Raw genomic sequence first — 11,703 nt, 5'->3', positions numbered from 1 at the left:
CCAAGGAGCGTGCACGTGCACGCGTGGCCGCGCACGCAAAGCAGAGCAGAGTGCAGCGGGAGAGGAGGAGGAGGAGGAGGAGGGTCAAAAATACAAAGTTTGTAGTTTTTCATCCCCACTATGGAAAACTACAAAATATAAAACTTAAAAAAAAAAAAAAAAAATACAACTTTGTATTTTGTACTTTTCCACCCCACTGTGGAAAACTACAGTTTGGCTGATTTTTAAAAACAGCTCTCTTTCTTTTACCATGCTTAAAACATCTGAAAAAAATAATAAAAAACTTCTAAATAATAAATATAAATATGAATCAATAAATAGCTTTCAATCCAATATATAATATAAAATCCTTTCAGGTCTGTTTTATTATTATTATTTTTTTAAAGAAAACCAGCTTGTATTTAATCACATTTTTACAGTCATCTCTGCCAAGGATGTTATGTTTCCCACCTGTGAAGTGAGGGTGGTTATTTTTTTATTGTGTGTGTGTGTGTGTGTGTGTGTGTGTGTGTGTGTGTGTGTGTGTGTGTGTGTGTGTGTGTGTGTGTGTGTGTGCGTAGTGCTGAATCCGCTGACCAAACTGGATAAAATATGGGAAAAGTCTTGCATAAATAAAGGCTGATTGAAGTTTTTATAATGACAGCCATGATTTGTATAAAATCCACCAGGGGTGTAGCCAAAGGGGGAGCTGCTGAGTAGCACGGCCCCCACCCCACCTCATTCCCCAAACGAAATAAAGTAAAAATTCAGTTGGTATTGATTACTGTATATATTTGGACAACCATTTTATCATTGTTAATATTTTTAAATTCATGAGGGATCCTGTCTGCGCTGATATGATATCTATCTAAATAAGTTTAAATAAGTGGGTTTTTTCAGTTGCACAGAGTTAATGTTTTTAAATATTGCAGACAGCTGAGCAGGTTTCATGTTGGTTTCAGTACCACAAAGCATTTCATACAGTAGAGGGCAAAACATATGCAAACAAGTTTTCCCAATATTTTCCCAATAATTGCTCTAAAGAAATACTAATTATTTAACAGATCATAGACAAATTTATTAGTCGTAATCATAATAAAGTATATATTTTTTTATCACTTCATATTTCATTAATACTATGATTAGAGAAACCTACTAAATTAATTAGCTATTGTTATTTGGGAGATTTTAGATACTTCATTAATTTAATAAAATTGCTCAAATATGTATTCTCAGTATTTTTATTTTGGGGAATTTCAGATAGATTCGAATGGATTTATCCATGGAGATGGCGGTCGTATCTAAATATTATGCAGTGAAATAGTGATCTACATCTTGAGCAATAAACTGTTAGTTTGTGTGTTTTTATGTAACATTAAGTCAGGAAAGATCAGAATCTGCAATGGAAATGAAAGCTTTGATTCACTCTCCATCCGCCCCTCCAGCCCTGTTTGATCCAAATATGGAATTAAACGGCAAAACACTCAAGGTCTTAATTTTACACCCTGAATGCAAAGAAACATATCTGCAGAGAGGAGAAGCAGGAAGGAGGCTGAGTGCGAAGCTCATTGATGCTAATGACTGCTGATATGCTGCGGCCCACGTTTATTTTTACAGAAACCTGCCTCTTAAAATTCAAACTGTCTGTCAGCGTGTGCCACGGTGTGATCACAGTCACTGATCTGTGGGGATTAAGTACGCATGCACATGACAAAAAAAAAAAAAAAAAAGACATCAGGGAAGAACAACTTTATACCTGCAAGTTTACTCTCTGAACACGAGCCCCGGGGAGGGAGCAGGTAGTTGTCACAAAGGTGACGGGCCTGGAGCCAAAGTCCTGTTCTTTTTCACTTAGGCCAGCGTGGATCAGTTTACAGTAAAATTCTGTACCCGTCCATCTACTCTGCACCTGGAACACTTGCATCACTTACGGGCAGCGGGTGTCATGGAAACTGTTTCTACAGTGACCACTGAAAAGCTGGATGATGATGATAAGACAGGAAGAGGAGTTGATAACTATTTCAGGGCTGAACACTGATCCATACTGACCCGGATGTGACCTTTGACCTCACAGTTTTGACAGGACATTAGATGCCTAATCTCTTCCTGTGGGATTCAACAGTGTGCTTTTTAACTCTTTTTGAAGTCCACTGCAGCAGTACATATGCTGTTTTCTGCAAGTTTCAGGTATTAATTTAGCTTTTCTTTCGGACTGAATTTTTTTTTATCCTTTATCCACATCTGAATTATTGTCCCTTGAGGACAACGTGATCCAAAAAAGTTAAAGGACATGTCGCATGTGTTTTAACGTCCCAGTTAGCAACATAACATCAAAGTACTAATGACTGTAAATCTCCCTGCACACATGCACTCATAACAAGTGGTTTCTGATGTTTTTTATTCCTCTCCCGAAGCAAGGAAATAGGTGCATTTCCTAAAAATGTCTTACTCAGCAATTCTCTGCATTTTTCTGCGTGTGACGTAATTAAGAGAAAAACACAAACATCTCACACAGAGACAGACAAGGGAAACGAATGAGGTTCTGTCTGATAACGAAGCTTCAGCACTTTGCTTTGAAAGCAGTGGCCCGGATTTACAGTGGAGACGACACACTTCACCCCAAAACTTTTAACTTTTTCAGAGTCTGTCGGATTTTGGAACTTAAAAGTGTTGTGACGCTGCTGTTTGTGTCACAGCTGCATGCTGCTGGGCTCATGGACATGCCTGGACATGCAGATGTACAGTAGTGTTCAGAATAATAGTAGTGCTATGTGACTAAAAAGATTAATCCAGGTTTTGAGTATATTTCTTATTGTTACATGGGAAACAAGGTACCAGTAGATTCAGTAGATTCTCACAAATCCAATAAGACCATGCATTCATGATATGCACACTCTCAAGGCTATGAAATTGGGCTATTAGTAAAAAAAAAAAGTAGAAAAGGGGGTGTTCACAATAATAGTGTGGCATTCAGTGAGTGAGTTTGTCAATTTTGTGGAACAAACAGGTGTGAATCAGGTGTCCCCTATTTAAGGATGAAGCCAGCACCTGTTGAACATGCTTTTCTCTTTGAAAGCCTGAGGAAAATGGGATGTTCAAGACATTGTTCAGAAGAACAGCGTAGTTTGATTAAAACGTTGATTGGAGAGGGGAAAACTTATACGCAGGTGCAAAAAAATTATAGGCTGTTCATCTACAATGATCTCCAGTGCTTTAAAATGGAAAAAAAAAAAAAAAAAAAAAAACCAGACGCGTGGAAGAAAACGGAAAACAACCATCAAAATGGATAGAAGAATAACCAGAATGGCAAAAGCTCACCCACTGATCAGCTCCAGGATGATCAAAGACAGTCTGGAGTTACCTGTAAGTGTTGTGACAGTTAGATGACGCCTGTGTGAAGCTAATTTATGTGCAAGAATCCCCCGCAAAGTCCCTCTGTTAAATAAAAGACATGCAGAAGAGGTTACAATTTGCCAAAGAACACATCAACTGGCCTAAAGAGAAATGGAGGAATGTTTTGTGGACTGATGAGAGTAAAACTGTTCTTTTTGGGTCCAAGGGCCGCAGACAGTTTGTGAGATGACCCCCAAACTCTGAATTCAAACCACAATTCACAGTGAAGACAGTGAAGCATGGTGGTGCAAGCATCATGATATGGGCATGTTTCTCCTACTATGGTGTTGGGCCTATATGTCGCATACCAGGTATCATGGATCAGTTTGGATATGTCAAAATACTTGAAGAGGTCATGTTGCTTTATGCTGAAGAGGACATGCCCTTGAAATGGGTGTTTCAACAAGACAATGACCCCAAGAACACTAGTAAACAAGCAAAATCTTGGTTCCAAACCAACAAAATTAATGCCTCGCAGATGTGAAGAAATCATGAAAAACTGTGGTTATACAACTAAATACTAGTTTAGTGATTCACAGGCTTGCTAAAAAAGCAATTTGAACATAATAGTTTTGAGTTTGTAGCGTCAACAGCAGATGCTACTATTATTGTGAACACCCCCTTTTCTACTTTTTTAAACTAATAGCCCAAATTCATAGCCTTAAGAGTGTGCATATCATGAATGCATGGTCTTGTTGGATTTGTGATAATCTACTGAATCTACTGGTACCTTGTTTCCCATGTAACAATAAGAAATATACTCAAAACCTGGATTAATCTTTTTAGTCACATAGCACTACTGTTATTCTGAACACTACTGTATGTCTTGTATTGGAAAAACTCAGAAGACGCTATTTTCAGGAGATATATGGACTATCTAATGCGCTACGATCCTGACAGAATTTGAGTTGAAGGCAGAGCTGTGATCGGATATGAAGCAATCAGAAGATGAGAGCGAGTGGACCTGGACATTATTCTCTGGCCGAGTGGAACTTGAAAATGATCTTTGTCTGTGGATCCGACTGTGGATGAGTGAAACACTCCATGGCTGGTGATCACAATTGCGATTGTGCGTGTGTGACGTATGCGTGGGGGCTTGTTTTTGTTGTGGACTAATTTGGAAATCTTTACACTGGGTGAGTGGAATGTTATTTTTTGTCATCTTTAGCTTTGTGCTCTTTTCAATAGAGCTATTTACTTTGAGAGAGTCTGTGGATGTGGTGTGTGTGCGTGTGCCCCCAATTTTGACAGACTTCTAGCTGAATTTGAACAATATACGAGGTCTGTTAGAAAAGTAATGGACCTTTTCATTTTTTGCAAAAACTATATGGATTTGAATCATGTGCGCTTGAAGCCAAGCTTGAACCTTTGTGCGTATGCAGGAGTTTTTTCACGCCTGTCAGTTGCGTCATTCGCCTGTGGACAGGCTTTGAGTGAGCACTGGTCCACCCCCCTCATCGGATTTTCATTGTCAGGAAAATGTCTGAACGATTGGAGCAGCGCTGCATCAAATTTTTTCAGAAACTGTGAGAGACAGCCAGGTGGAAACCATTCAGAAAATTCAGATGGCTTTCGGTGAAAATTCTATGGGCATCACAAGGATTAAGGAGCATTACAACCGGATTAAAGACGGCCCACAGCGGCGGAGGGCGCGCCGCGCTCCGAGCGGCCATCGACAGGCTGAAATGACCAGGTCATTTCCAAAGTGAAGGCTGTGTTGATCCGGGATGTCGTGTGACCCAGAGAAATTGCGGAAGAGGTGGGCATAGCCATTTTTAGACACATTCCACTGTTAAAGGAGATTTTGTAATGAAAGACGTGCTGCGGAATTCGCGCGTCGGGATGAAGCTGCAGTGGCGGAGAACAAAAGCAAGTCTGTGTTGGAAGTCTCACGGGACATGTCGTCCACCATTCAGAAGATTCAGATGGCTTTTGGTGGCTTTTTAGTCGAGTGAGTATCCGAGAAATTGTGGAGAGCTGGGCATGTCAACATGTCCCGTGAGACTTCCAACATGGATTTGCTTTTGTTCTCCGCCATTGCGGCTTCGTCCCGACGCGCGAATTCCGCCGCACGTCTTTCATTACAAAATCTCCTTTAACAGTGGAATGTGCCTAAAAATGGCTATGCCCACCTCTTCCGCAATTTCTCTGGGTCACACGACGTCCCGGATCAACACAGCCTTCAGTTTGGAAATGATCTGGTCATTTCAGCCTGTCGATGGCCGCTCGGAGTGCGGTGCACCCTCCTCCGCTGTGGGCCGTCTTTAATCTGGTTGTAATGCTCCTTAATCCTTGTGACGCCCATAGAATCTTCACTGAAAGCCATCTGAATTTTCCGAATGGTTTCCACCTGGCTGTCTCTCAGTTTCTGAAAAAAATTTGATGCAGCGCTACTCCAATCGTTCAAACATTTTCCTGACAATGAAAATCCGACGAGGGGGTGGACCAGTGCTCACTCAAAGCCTGCCCACAGGTGAATGACGCAACCAACAGGAGTGAAAAAACTCACACATGCGCACGAAGGTTCAAGCTTGGCTGATGCAAGCGCACATGATTCAAATCCATATAGTTTTTGCAAAAAATAAAAAGGTCCGTTACTTTTCTAACAGACCTCGTATAATCAGTATTAAGCTTGTAGACTCTCAAATGTTATAAAACTGTCAATCTCTATAAGGAACTTTTAAAAAGAGAATTAATGTTGAATAATCCCTTAATAAAAAAAACAACTGACATGCAGGTTAAAATGGCTGTTACACTGTTTTAACCTGCATGTCAGCTGTTTATTGCCGCTCAATGGACGTGTGTCTCTGTCATGAAACAGATATATATTTATTAGATTTTTCACAGTTATATACAACACTTATTAGCGTTTTTACAGGCTACGTTCATGACTAATTGCCGCAGGTGCACAAAACCTTCTCACAGCTGCAGCTTTGACCATGGCTGCATCAAAATGAACAGTTATCACTTAAAAACGAGTCATCACAACACAACATCACACTTGTGTTGTTGTTGTTGTCCATTCGGCTGTTCCCATTTTGTGTTCAGGGTCGCCACAGCAGATACAGCCAGATCCACATTGATAGTTGGCACAAGTTTTACACCAGATGCCCTTCCTGAGACAACTCCAGTTTTACTAGTTTACAGATTATTAATTTATAAATAATCTGTAAAGATATTGAACACCATTTTTAAATGATTATGAAACACATTAGTTAACTCTTAATTAAAAGTTAGGTAATGCTTATTACTGTACCATGATAAACACCATTAATAAATTATTAGTAATCAAATTAACTTTTATTTAGTTTAGTTAATTCTGTTAGTTAATGTTTATTACTGCATTAACTAACTATGAATTACTGAATGAATGTTAAACATATTACTTACTGAATTGACTGCTAATTAATGCAGTAATAAGCATTAACTAACATGAACATTTATAAATGAATACTTAACACATTTGTTAAAGCTTAAATAAATGTTGATGTTTATTACTGCATTAATTGATGTCAATTAATGTTCAGTTATGGTAAAGTGTTGCCATCAAATCTCTTGAATCCATGTACACACTTTGGTAAAATAATTAACATGGCCTGGAATGCTGTTACACTTTGACAAAATGTAACAGTAGAAACAATAGATGAAGTCACTTTGTGGCAGATATTCCTTAATTTCTTTGTTCTACTATGCTTGGCCCTTTGGTGAGCCAGTGTGTAAAGGTTGCACGCACAGTTTCAGTAATCATAAGTCCTTCAGAGTTGTTGATGGCTTCCCTCACTTGTCTCCTTGCACATTCACTCAGTTTTTGAGGACAGCTTGCTCTAGTCTAGATTCTCACTCTGTACTCCTATTTTCTAATAACTGATTTAAATAAAGGATATGAAACACATTTAATTCCGGTTGTACACTCGCTGCCTACTCCCAAACACTTGCACGGATATGTCCAGTGAGTACAGGGCCCAAGGCTTGTGTTGAGGCTGTATTCTAGCGTTGTGTGCAGGCTGTACGGGAACACGATGTAGCTGTGGCCTCTGGCGTCATCCATGGTCAGAACAATGTTGACTGCATATGTTTTTTGATCGCTAAATGCTGCTTAAGTCATTTAAGCCAGAGCAACAATACAAGAACCCCCCCAGTCTGAAACAGCCACAAATATTCTCTGCAGTATGCATTTACTGACTGAATCTTCAGTCTGCACGTCTTTCACTCCAACATATAGATTGACTACAGGAGAATTCTGTCCAGTAAGTTAAAACATTTTTGGATGAATTGTGACCTGGATGAGTGGGACAGATCTGGATCTTGATTTATGCTCCCTGATATGTAAATTAGAACTGCTACTCCCAAACTTTGCTTCCAGCGCGGACTAGCCAGGACGCTGCCGTGGATCGGCCTAAAAAATTGTGGCTACACCTTGAGTCTACTGTTAGCACTAACGACAAACATGTTTAGCTTCAGAACCAGATCTTTAAAGCACAAATTAACTTTAAAACATTATCAATCAACCTTCTGGTTGCTCTACTCACCTTCACCAGCTATGGTGATTTAGATAAAGGCGTTATTGTCCAAGGACGTTTTGGCCTCATACTAATACATGCTGATATATAGTAGTGTAATATTAGGGTTTACATTCGGGAAGACTAAGTAATGTAAATGGTAAATGTACTGCATTTATATAGCGCTTTTTCATCTGCAACAGACGCTCAAAGCACCTCACATTCACCCCGATGTGAGGGTGCTGCCATACAAGATGCACCAAGGGCCCTTAGGGATTTTCCAGTCAGGCTGGGATTTGAACCGCCGATCTTCTGGTCTCAAGCCCAACGCCTTAACCACTAGACCATCACCGTCCCTATCTTTGTTTTACTATATTTTGTTGAAACTAAATTTCCAATTCTATTATAACAAAGGGTTAGGGTTAGAGCTCCTTAATGGTGTGACAGATGTCATTTCTGGCCAAAAAATCCAAATTATGGTGTATGTTTTGGCAGAAACATCCTCCATTGACACATCCTGAGCCAGACTGAGTTTGAGACATAGATAAGAGAAACATCCCACACTCAATGATTACATCATATGAGAGAAATTCAACAAAAAAAAGTGCTGAAATGCATTTGCATAAATGGAGCACCAACCACACTTTTCCCAAACTTTAATATTGAAATGTGTAGTTATTAAAGTGTTCTGTCAGTTTATGGTTACTTATAACACAAAGTTGGTGTTATTGTTAAATTTCTGTGAGGACAATTTGTGCACCACAACTACCACTTTCCTTCTTTTTGACCAGTTAATTTGGGTGAATTACTCAAAAAACCAGGCACCTTCTGTGCCCACCATTGCTCTCATCTTTACCGCAAATTGTCACGTGCTGATTTTTGCTTAAAAAACAAAAAACAGAGTGGGAAAGTCACAGTGCCCATTGGATGGCTGCATCATTGATGCTCCTTCCTAAACAAATTTTTCATAATAAATAAATTAATAATAAAAATTAACAGTGTGAATATTAGTCTGTCTGTATGTGGCCCTGGTGTCCTGTCCAGGGTATCCCCTCGACAGGACGTACGCACGTGCATGTGTGTGCTTGTACATGCAGAGTGCAATGGTACCAAACGTATGGAACCAAATTTGCACTCTAAATGGAACCAAGCCATACTCTAAATGCATGCAACACAAATGGGATTAATTAATCCATGTCATGTGACATACAAAGCACCAATCAAATGACAAGGATCCACTCAGCCGTTATGTAATTTGCAATAACGAATCGAGTCATTTTCACAAGCTTAGAATGAGCCATTCAGAGATACACGGGAGTGCGCCCCCTCATGGACACCGCCATGTTGTACCACCATGGTGATACAGTAGCCCAAAAGGTGCATCATCTGCCTCTCACAGTTTTGACTGGACTTGCTGTCTACTGGTTGCTAATACGAGCTAACAAGTTTGAAAAAAGCAAATTATTGTGAAATGGAGAATCATATATATTACTTATGACTACTTGGCCAGAATTTCCCAGTCTCCCCCACCTCCCCAAGGAATGCCCCTGGAGTTGTAACTTGTCAACTCGTATGAATCCCCCATGCTCTGAGTTCCAATCCAACATGGCTGTTTCCAGGAGCAACAGCAGGAAAAGCTGTAGTTTTAATGGGGTTTTTAAGCATTCCTGTCCTTTTTGTGTCCGGTTTAATAAATCATACACACTGTACTGCCCTGCTGCTGTGTGTGGACATGGTATTGTGGTATTTTTATGTGTGAAATACCGCATAATGTGTTGTTTATCAAGTGGCCGTTCACTTTTGCTATAAAAAAAGACTGCATGCTACAAACAAACCAGTAAATTAAAACACTAATATAACTTCTGCGCCACCCATAAAGTCTCTTTGGTGGACTGAATGTGTTTTGGAGCAAAATGCTGAAAACAGCATAAATCGCCATCACCAAAGAAGTGAAAATATGAAGGGAAACAAAATGGTGACTGGCTACAATTTAATACAATCTACAACCTCACCACTAGATTGCACCAAACTCTCCACACTGTAGCTTTAATATGACTGGTTAGCGGGTGAAGTTATCTTTAAGTGGCCGTGTTGTACCACTTTGGGAACTGGTACTCTAATAACACGTCCCTGTGGTACTCTTATAACTCTGTGTATTTCTTCACGGTGTTCTCGATCCTTCCTATGATGCTGTGATTTCTAGCAGTACTGATGTGTTTACTATGAAAATACTTTTGCATTTACAATGTTGCCCGAGTCGTATAAAAGCGCTATTCCCGTAAAAAAAAAAAAAAAAAAAAGGGGGAAGGTTATCGCTGCAGTTCTGAAGAGGCTCGCGGATCACGTGACCGTGATCTGCCCGGATACTGGTCCTGTGTCGGAGTTGTGGATCAGAGCGCGCGCTGACTCCCACACATGACGTGACTCACATCTGACTCACCAAACATGCCGGTAAAAATCAGCGCTGCTTCCCTGGAATATCAGCAGAGAAAAACATTAAGGATCATTTACAGCCTCCTGCCGGGAATCCAAGGCACTTCTCGTTACTTTCCTTGTCCCCTCCCCGATCCTAAAGCGGAACTTCAAGGAACACAGCACTACTGGGAATAGAAAAGATTCCCAAAAACTGCAACACTTTCAAGCACTTTGTAGGAGAAAAACTTCTGTCGTAAACCTCCAAGTTATCAGAAACATTTTGCTTTTACTGCACAATTTTATTCTGGAGGTGGAGCATTCACTACTTTTTCGTTTTAGTGTGTTTTCACATCTGCCATGTGCCAAAATAAGGCATGAAAAGGCTCATTTTGGACTTTTGTGACATACATCACAGAGTGAGCAGGAGTGACAACCAACTGGTTAGATGTGCTTGTTTTCAGTGCGGAAGATTCCCAGTTTCCATTCTCCATGTAATATGGATTTGTGGCAGGAAGGGCATCCGGTGTAAAATGTGTGCCAAATCAACATACAGATCCACATCGGATCTACTGTGGCACAAACAAGCTGGAGGGACTTACTGTGACCTATGTTCCGGAAGTCCATGTTTGCTCTGTTGGACACGCCCACTGAGCCAACCTATATTGATAATTCAGCAGGATGTGATACACGATGTCATGATCAGAACGTGTCTGTATCGTGTGCTTGTGACCACCGAGCACACGCACTGAAAGCACACATTTTCTTTTTTAAATAACTGATTTTAAGAGATGTGTCACCTCAAAATCTGTAGTCTTTTTCCTTCTACAAATTTTAACACCTACGCTGCCCCCAGCTGAACTGGCGCCTACTGATTTCCCTTTATAGGCCCATACAGGCCATTTTAATATTTGAGCCGAATCTATGCAATTATCATGCACACAATGCTACTGCCAACCATTTTCTATCTAAACCACATCCTTCCTGTCTGTTGGCATCAGCTTATTACGGTGCAGTATTCAAATCCACCTCATAGCTGAAACCTACTGGGGAGACACCCCCCATCAAAATCTGGCACATTCAGCTGCATTGTAATCATGTTGGAAATAAAGCAAAAACTTATCCTAACTTCCCAAAATGAGAAAGGTTAGTATTTCTGATCGATGACTGAAATCTTGTAATAAGAAGGTAAAGCCTATCTGATGAGACTCTTAAATTTTCTGGGCAACATTTTAAGAATCAGAGCTATTAACAGTGTCCTGTGTAAAAAACAATATCCAGCACTTCTGCAGGAAAGCACCATAAGAAAACAATCCTCAGCACTTTTAGCTCCATTTTTCTCAAGTATGAATCACCAATAATATAATGAAGATGAGAACTTGGCTCACTCAGTAGAAATGCGGATGGGGCATGAACCCTT

Source organism: Thalassophryne amazonica, chromosome 16, assembly GCF_902500255.1.
Source record: "Thalassophryne amazonica chromosome 16, fThaAma1.1, whole genome shotgun sequence".
NCBI classification, from domain to species: domain Eukaryota; kingdom Metazoa; phylum Chordata; class Actinopteri; order Batrachoidiformes; family Batrachoididae; genus Thalassophryne; species Thalassophryne amazonica.
This window is presented reverse-complemented; position numbering follows the sequence as displayed.